Source organism: Papio anubis, unplaced genomic scaffold (genome assembly GCF_008728515.1).
Source record: "Papio anubis isolate 15944 unplaced genomic scaffold, Panubis1.0 scaffold1443, whole genome shotgun sequence".
Lineage (NCBI taxonomy): Eukaryota > Metazoa > Chordata > Mammalia > Primates > Cercopithecidae > Papio > Papio anubis.
The window spans coordinates 1-7,600 of NW_022161407.1; the positions used below are offsets into that span (position 1 = coordinate 1).

Below are 7,600 nucleotides of genomic sequence, written 5' to 3' on the forward strand. Positions count from 1 at the left end.
AAAAAAAAAAAAAAGGTAAAAGTACAACCATTACGCCAGCTGACAATCCCAACCCTGGGTGCATGTTTAGAGAAGATGAAATCCCTGTGTTATCTGCCTTTTCACGTGTCCTGAAGCCCTAGTCACAATAGCCAAGATGCGGAATCAACCTACCTGTCTATCCACAGATGAAGGGATAAAGGAACCACAGTACATGTACACAAGGAAACACACTTCAGCTGTAACACTTCAGGAAATCATGTCGTCTGCAACCACTTGGAGAAATCTGGAAGACAATTAGGTGAAATGAAACGAGTCTGCCAGGGAGAGACCCACGCTGCATGACATCAGGTATACGGAATCCAAAAAACATTGTCTCCTAGAAGCACAACTTCCAACAGAGGTCACTAGAGGCTGGGGAGAGCAGGGAGCCTCGGCAGGGATTGGTAACGGGTACAGAGTGACGCTCTGATATGAGGAATCCATTCTGGTGTTCTATTGCACAGCAGGGTGACTAGGGTCAACAGAATCTAGAAAAATTTTTGAAAATCAGCTGGAAAATACGGTTCTGAATATTCTCTCCACAGAGAAATAATAATGATGGAAGGTCACAGACATGCCAGATATGATGATTTGATCATGATACTACATATACATATGTCAAAATGTCCCTTGCACCCTTGGGTTGTGTGTGTGTGTATACACATACACACACACACACACACACACACACACTCTATAGAAACAAAACTGCCATCAAACGTTGGTAGTATTCATTCTAACTGGAGTGAGATGAAATCTTGAGTGGGATTTTCACTTACGCTTTTGTGTGAATCAGCGATGGTGAGTATCTTCTCTGTGACCTGTGCATCAACCTCATGTCTTCAGGTCCTCCGCCCAGTACTACACAACGAATTAAAACAAATTCAGAATAATGTAACAAGTACCACTTATCACACACACACACAAATCAAAAACACACTCAAGATTCCATCTCACTCTCCATGCAACGGATGCTACAAGAAAAATGGTGAAACACATTAAAACACAAAACAAGGTGTGGATTTCCAGAGGAGGAACCTGTCTCCACAGTTGGTGGGAAATGGTGAACTAGTATGCACACTGAAGAAACCACCTGGATGTACCTTGAAATCCTAAAACTACAACTACCATTTTCTCCAGTAATTCTATTCTTAGGTACATATGCAGAGCACATGATCAGGACATGGAAGAGATGATCTGTCGCCTCAGGTGGAATTCAGCCCTATGCACAAAAGCCAAGACAAGCAATCAGCTTCCCTGTCCATCCACAGATGAATGGATGAAGAATCTCTAGTACACAGACACAATGGAATACTTTTGGGCCATCAACATTCATGGAATCCTATCATTTCCATGATAGGACTGCACCTGGAGTGCAACATGACTACACCTGCAGATATTCTGTTCAATCAAATCAGAAATGCAGACAAAGACCAAGCCTGCATGTTCTCACTCATGTGGGAGCTGAAAAATGCAACTCACTGAAGGTGAAAGTATAGCAGTGGTCATCACAGACTAGGTGGAGGAGATGACATCAAGGATTGGCAACAGGTACACAGAGAGTTACAGGAGAGGAATACATTCTGGTATTCTACTCCAAAGCAGGGCGATGACACTTAACAACATGGTAGTGCTGTTTTCAAAACAGCTACCAAGGAGGATACTGAATATTCAAACATCAAAGATATCAAACCTATACCCGGTCAGAAGCATGGGAAACTCCCTGATTTTATCCATACTCAAGGTATACAAACAAGTATCACAATGTCCCAATGCACCCCTAATTCTGGACATGAAGTATGAAACAAATGTTTAAAGGAATGTGAATGATACACGGCTAAAATTTCACATGGAACTACCCAAACACCCACAGATCCTGAATATGCAAAGCAATCCTAGGGAATACAAGCTCAATTGGAGGCCTCACACTCCCCAATTTCAAATTACATGTAAAACCTCCACTCACCAAAGACTACAGTAGTGGCATAAAAATGAATCCATGAACCTAGGGACATAAGAGAACCTAAACGCACACCTGTATGCAGTCAACACATTTTCTTCAAAGGAACGCCTACAAGATGCAATGAGGCTGGGTGGTGTGCTTCACACCTGTACTCCCAGCACTTTGGGAGACCAAGTCGGGCAGATCACTTGAGGTCAGGAGTTTCAGACTAGCTTGGCGAAAATGGTGAAATCCCATCTCTAGTAAAAATACAAAAAATACTAGTCAGGTGTGGTGGCGCACAGCAGCAATCCCAGCCACTTGGGAAGATGAGGCAGGAGAATCACTCGAAGCAAGGAGGCAGGTGTTGCAGAGAGCTGAGATCTCACCACTGCACTCCAGCGTGGGCGACAGCATGAGTGGGACTGTGTTCCGAAGGGAAAATAGATGCGATGAGGAGTCAGCAGTCTGTTCAATTGAGCAGTCTGAAATGACTGGATAGCCACATCCAAAACAATGAAATAAGACCTTGATGTTATACAGTAACAAACATAAACTCAAAATACATTAAACACTAAACACAAGACGTAAAAGCGTAAAACTGCTACAAGAAAACACAGAGTGAGCTTATGTTTAGGAAATCCTGTATCTAAGCTCGCAGTATGTAAAAGCAACAACAGAAAAAAACAAAAACAGAAAAAAAAAACCACTTCCAACAATCGAAGTTAAAAATCCTGGTATCTGGGAAAACAAGGCAGTGGTGTGGCAAGAAGGGAGCTCCAGGCATAGGAACCTGCAGCTTGAGAGGGGAAGGGACCTGCCCAAAGCCACTCAGCAAGATAGTGACCCATGACACCAGGAAGGCTGTGCAAACCACTTCCTGCAACTGGCATCTCATTGCAGACACACCCCACTGTCAGGTCCAGAAAGCTGACCACACTGAGTTCCAGGAATCACCCAGAAAGCCTCGTGCCCTGAGTGGGCCATGGTGAGGGCCATGGCGGGGCAGAGCAGGGTGGTGGGCGCATGGGGGCCTGATATCTTCAACTGCAGTCATGAGGCTGACAATGAGCGAGCAATATGGATGGGTCCAGATGCAAGCCGTGCCTGGCCCATACTCCAGAACTGCTGGAACAACATCTCAGGGACCCCTGGGAGCCAGAAACCCAATAATTATCCAGGACATTTTGTGTCCCCTGGTGTCTTGCACCAAGGAGACACTTGGTAAACTGGCTAAATGAAACTGACTTCAAATCCAAGCAGCACAGCATTTGAGGCAATATTAGGATCACAGAATGTTAACTGCTTGGTCTCTGATCTTCCAGCATCCCAGAAAGGTTGGCTTAACATACCTTCCCCAATGGGGAGCTCACTACCTTCAAAGACAGCGGGACTGTAGTTGGTTGGCGAGTTCTTCCAAACCTTAAGTGCAAATTTGCCTCTTTGTAACACCTGCTGCAGGTGGGCCTGGCCTCAGATCCTGCCTCCTGTCTCAGGCCACACAGCAGAGAAGCAGGGGCCACCCCAGATCCTGTACCTGGCCACAGCTTCTCTGAGCCACAAAGACCACACTGAAGGGATTTTGGAAGGAAGACTTCAGCTCAATGAAAGAGCTGGTGTCACTCAGTTGTTCTGGAGGGAGGTCAGCACAGGCCAACTGTGGGCATGGGCAGAGCTCCTGTGCCCCCAGAGCCTGGCCAACACCCCCAGTGCCATTTGCAGCATTTATTATTCCAGCACCCACCTTTCATGTGACGACACAGACTGGAGCACGGTCAAGTGCGTGGGTCCTTCAGAATTGTCAGCTTGTGAATGCCTGGGAGCACTCAGCCACAGGGCTGGCCTGGCACTTGGTGGACCAAGTCCAACTATCAAACTCAGAGGCAGGATGGCAGAGGCATGGGCCCTAGAGTCTCTGGGTTCAAACAACCCCAGCCACTGACAGTGTAGGTATCACTGCAGCCTTTCCCTTCCTGGCCTCAGTCTCCTACCTGAAGAGCAGGGATAACTAGAACAGTTGCTGGGAGGATTCCCTGAGATGGCCACGCACAGACTGTAGGAGGCACCTGCTACTTTCGAGGCCTCACAGGGTCTCGCCAGGCTCTGACACCGGGCTGTAGGAGCTTCTCTCCTTTCCTGATGAGCAGCTCAGAGCAGGGGCCCAAAGGGCGACCCTCCTATGCGCCCTGTCCTCCCTGCCCAAGGCATCCTCCACAGGTAGGATTTATCACATCACCTCCTAATTATCTGCAGTGCCTCAAAACTCCAAGGAGAGGTTGGGGGTGGAAGGAGACTGTCCATGTCTCAGCCCCGACGCTATCCTACAGCCTGGTCTCCAGGAGAGCCAACCCGCTCCTGTCTCAAGGCCTCCCTGGTGATGCCCAAGACCACCTGTTCACACACAGCCCTCTGTGACTTCACGGATGCCAAAACTGCCCAGCACTTTCCACGCATGCCACGCTCTCATCTGGACTTTTCGGGACCTCTCCCTGCCTCGTAGCAGCACCTTCCCAACCTCCCTCGCTTCTTGGATGCTGGGCTCAGGAATGCTCTCACTGATGAGTCTGCGCCCTGCATCCTGACTGGTCCTGTCCAACTGCTCCTGCCTCTACACCCCACTCACAGCCTTACCTGACCCCCAGTCCCCAGGGTCCACCCCTCTTACCTGGAGACTCCCAATCACAGGTCTCAGCCCCCCTGCTGTTTCCCTACTACAGCCCCGGCAATCCGCAAGCAAATCTGAGCACACCCCTCCCCCACTGCAAAAAAAACAAAAAACAAAAACACTCCGGAGGCCCCCCTTGTCCTACCCTGCTGATGCCCATGTTGTTTTTTGTTTTATGGTTTTTTTGAATGGGTCAGCTGGATATGAACCATCCTTTCCTGTTGCTCCTTCCTGGTCTTTGGGACTTTACACTGACTCCATTATCATGGAGGCACTCTTCAGACACCAATCACAGTGCCACCTCCTCCTCAAGCCCTCCGGCATTGCATCTCACTCTGCAGGCCGGCTGCTGCTGCTGCCTCCTCCACAGTATCCACAGTGCCCAGCAATCTTCACTGAATGGATGGATGCCAGCTGTCAGGTGGCTAGCTGTTTTTAGTAATACACATCTTCTAGGACTTTACACTGAATCTACCTAGCCACCTGACAGCTGGCAACACTAATCTTGTAATCCCAGAACTATGGGAGGAGAAGGTGGGTGGATCACTTGAAACCAGGAGTTTAAGACCAGCCTGGGCAACATAGTGAGACCGTGTCTTTAATTTTTTAAATTTTTTTAAAGGCCAAAGAACACAGGATTTGGGGAGCTTCATGTGGAGGCTGACAAGAAGGGATCAAGAACTCATCCATGGCCAGGCCCACTGGCTCATGCCTATAATGCCAACACTTTGGGAGGGCGAGGTGGGTGAATGGCTTGAGCCCAGGAGTTCACCACTGGACTGGGCAATATAGACAGACCCCATCTCTACCAAAAAAAAAAAAAAAAAAATTAGCTGGGCGTGGTGGCACATGCTTGTGGTCCTAGCTACTTGGGAGGCTGAGGGGGACGATCACTTGAGCACAGGAGGCAAAGGCTGCAGTGAGCTCAGATAGTGCCACTGTACTCCAGCCTGGGGAACAAAAAAAAAACCCAACTCATTCACGTGTCCAACTCTACCAGGACACAAACTTACGTACTTGGGAGTCTTCCAGTCTTCACCTTATATTATCTCTTCAACTGACTGTTTATTTGTAGCCTTTATTTATCTAGTTTTTTGTGATCCGCCCATCTCAGCTTCCCAAACTGCTGGGATTACAGGCGTGAGCCACTGGGTCCGGCCTGTTTTTTAAAAATAATATTTTATTATTTAAAACAACCCTTCACTGAGGTATAATTGAAACACAATAAAGTGGACATTCCAAGCATTACTGGATTTAAGTGCGCAATATGATACATTCTGCCACATGTATACGTCCATGAAGCCACTATCACAATCAAGATAGTAAACGTACCTGTCACCCCCAATGTTTCCTCATGCCTCTTGGTAATCCCTCCCTCCTGTCTCTCCCTGCCCACCACCATCCAAAAGCAACCATTGATGTACTTTGTTTCCATAGTTTGCATTTTATAGATTTTGGGATATGTAAAATATACTTTTGTGTGTGTGTGTGTGTGTGTGTGGTGGAGTCTCACTCTGTCACCCACACTGGGGTACAGTCTCAGCTCACTGCAACCTCCACCTCCCAGACTGCAGCTCTTCTCATGCTTCAGCCTCCTAGGTACCTGGGACTACAGGCCCATGCCACCCTACCCAGCTAGTTTTTGTATCTTTAGTAGAGACGGGGTTTCACCGTGTTGGCCAGGTTAGTCTTAAACTCCTGATCTCAAGTTATCTGCCCACCTCAGCCTCCCAAAGTGCTGGGATTACAGGTGCGAGGCACCATGCCCGGCCAGAACTACTCTTTTCTAAATGGCTTTTCACTTAGCATAATTATTTTGAGACTCACTCACGTGTATCAGTAGTTCCTTTCTATTGCGGAGTATTCTGCAGGACGGTGTGCCACAATATATCCATTCATCTGCTGATGGCCGTTTGAGTTGTTTCCAGTTTTGGGCTATTACAAATGAAGCTGCTATGAAAACTCATGTATAAGTTTTTGCATGCACATATATTGCCTTTTCTCTTGGGTAAATACCTAGGAGTGGAATGCAGGGATCATAAGGTAGATGCATTTTTTTGTTTGTTTGTTTTTTGTTTTTGAGACGAAGTCTCACTCTGTCGCCCAGGCTGAAGTGCGGTGGCCGGATCTCAGCTCACTGCAAGCTCCGCCTCCCAGGTTTACACCATTCTCCTGCCTCAGCCTCCAGAGTAGCTGGGATTATAGGCGCCCGCCACCTCGCCCGCCTAGTTTTTTTGTATTTTTTAGTAGAGACAGGTTTCACTGTGTTAGCCGGGATGGTCTCGAACTCCTGACCTTGTGATCCGCCCGTCTCGGCCTCCCAAAGTGCTGGAATTACAGGCTTGAGCCACCGCGCCCGGCCAGTAGATGCATGTTTAATGTTTTAAGAAACTGTCAAACTGTTTTCCAAAGTGGTGTGCAGTTTTACATCCCCATCAGCAGTGTTTGGGAGTTCCTGTTGCTTTACATGTTCAATAGCTCGTAGCATGGTCAGGTTTTTAAACATTATCCATTCTTCTGTGTGTGTAGCAGTATCTCTGTGGCTTTAATTTGGCATTTCCCTAATGACTAATGATGTTAAACATCTTTTCGTGTGTGTCTTTGCCATCTGTACCTTAAGTATGTTCAAGTTTTTTCCTCATGTTTTATTTTATTATTGAGTTTTACAAATTCTTCTTTTCTTTTTTGAGATGGAGTTTCACTCTTGTTGCCCAGACTGGAGTGCAACGGGGCGCTCTTGGCTCTCTGCAACCTCCGCCTCCCAGGTTCAACCAATTCTGCCTCAGCCTTCCAGAGTAGCTGCGACTACAGGCATACACCACCACTTATACACTGTTGGTGTGACTGTAAATTCCTTCAGCCATGGTGGGAAGCAGTCTGAAAATTTTTCAAAGAACTTAGAAAAGAACTACCATTCAACCCAGCAATCCCATAACTGGGGATATCTGCAAAGGAAAATACATCATTCTGAA

At 47.3% G+C, this 7,600-nt stretch overlaps 1 long non-coding RNA gene across 1 annotated transcript; it reads right to left on the minus strand.

Moving 5' to 3' along the window:
- Positions 1 to 6: 6 nt before the first annotated feature.
- Positions 7 to 6,700, minus strand: LOC116272640. The gene is made up of 3 exons (XR_004181276.1): positions 6,460 to 6,700; positions 801 to 882; positions 7 to 265 (listed from the first exon to the last, which is right to left on the minus strand). It is a non-coding gene; the product is annotated as an uncharacterized LOC116272640 (long non-coding RNA).
- Positions 6,701 to 7,600: the final 900 nt, after the last annotated feature.